The sequence below is a fragment of the Ursus maritimus genome (assembly GCF_017311325.1).
Source record: "Ursus maritimus isolate PB19 chromosome X unlocalized genomic scaffold, ASM1731132v1 scaffold_X1, whole genome shotgun sequence".
NCBI lineage: Eukaryota > Metazoa > Chordata > Mammalia > Carnivora > Ursidae > Ursus > Ursus maritimus.
This window is the reverse complement of record NW_024423319.1, coordinates 111,273,378-111,275,106: the sequence shown is the minus strand read 5'-3', so window position 1 is coordinate 111,275,106 and position 1,729 is coordinate 111,273,378. Positions and strand designations below refer to the sequence as shown.

At 54.8% G+C, this 1,729-nt stretch overlaps 1 protein-coding gene across 2 annotated transcripts in view; it reads left to right on the top strand.

The window, feature by feature from the left end:
- The window catches only part of NHS (NHS actin remodeling regulator), a 356,148-nt gene that overhangs the window by 164,238 nt on the left and 190,181 nt on the right, over positions 1-1,729 (top strand). The window lies entirely within an intron of this gene.

Here is a 1,729-nt window from a genome sequence, read left to right as displayed (position 1 = left end):
AGCCTCAGCAAGAATGTGGACCTCATCCTACTGGATGATCAAGAAAGACAAGCAGTCGGTCGTCCCCCCTGACCAGCTCAGGGCTTTCCTCTTGTTTATGTTTAGAGGTTTTCAGCTGACAGGAGTGTCAGTTTTATCCCAGCACTCAGAGGCTTTGCAGCGGGCTCTGCGCCGCAGTGAGTGTGCGAACACGTGTAGCTGAGCAGCTCGGTCCTCTGTGGCAGAAGCGAGAGGGGGCTGGGTGGCAGCGGCTGCCAGAGGCCCTCACAGAAATGGCCACTGCTGATTCTCCCAGGGGAAGCCCGCGAGCTGATGCACAGCTGATGTCGGCACCAGGGGGAAACAGTTGGGGGATTGCTGGGGTGGGCGGGGTGGGGAGAGAAAGAATCTGCAAAATCCTTAAACCCCTAAAAGGAGCAAGTGTGTTTGAATCTGCCTTCAGTCTGGAGGAGGGGCCTTGAACAAGGCCCCTTGAGCCGGGAAGATGTGTCTGAGAGAGACCGCGGAGGATTTGGAAGAGACTGAATTCATTTATTGCTACTGGGGAACTGAAGTTTTGGTGCCAGGCATTTGAGCTGCTAACCACAGAGCTATGATTTTTCTTAAGAGGATAAAAATGAATATAAAGAAGAAGGTATGGAGGTGTTTTCTCGATACCCCAAGCACCCGAAGACAACGAACGATTTCCCCTAGTTCTCTCGCCCTCTCCCACATGCGTTTGTGCTCACATATGCACCCGCACACACAGCCCAGCCAGAAAGGCAGAAAGGATTTCCCCTGAGCACACACTTAACTCTTCCTTTTTAAGCATTATAAACCTTCCTCGGACTTGCATCACCTCTCAGGGTCCCAGGGAGACAGGAGTTTTATTGTTTAGCTGCTTGTCAAGGTTCTGGTTAAAGATCAGGCTGCTAGACACTTGGGTTGGCTTCTGGTGGCTCCTTGGTGTGGCGGCAGTGAGCAGTCAAAGGCAGGATGTGGCCCAGGGCACCTGGCTTTTGCTGTTACTTAGCCGTTAGACATCTCCGCATGGAGCCAGCTGGGTGCAGCCTGGAGGGGCAGGGGTGGTCTGGTTGGATGCCCATGGGGCTCCCCTCTGCCCCAGCTCCACCCTGACACCCCGAAGATCTAGAGCTTAGCAAGGAGAGGTCACACGAACCGCCACCATCTGGTCCCATGCATTACTGCAAGAGCCTCCTAACGGTCTTCCACCTTCAGTCTTTGCCCGCCTCTAGTGCATTCCACACCCAGATGCTAGAAGAGTCCCTTGCAAAGAGGTCAAATCATGGTCCTCCTCTGCTCAAAGCTGTCCAAATGTCACCTGTCTCACCTGGGGCAAAAGCCAAGGCCTTCACTTTGGGGTGACCCACAAAGTCTGGGATCTGGCCCCCGCATGCCCTCCCCACTTCCCCCGCCCCCCAACTCCCTCCTGCTCCAGCCGCGGGGCTCCAGCTGCTCCCAGAACACACCAAGCATGTGCTCGTCTGGCCTTCCACCGGTGCCACTCCTCTGCTGGGAGCGCTCTGTTACTAGACAGCTGAGTGGCTCCGCCCTCATCTCCTTCACCACTCACCTTCCTTGTGAGGCCTTCCTTTCCTGGGCACCCTCTAGGTTCTCCGAATCCCCTTCCTCACTTCCTTTTTTCCTGTAGCGTTTATCACCAGCTAACAAATGCTGTATCGTGTGTGTGTGTGTGTGTGTGTGTGTGTGTGTGTGTGTGTGTGTGTGT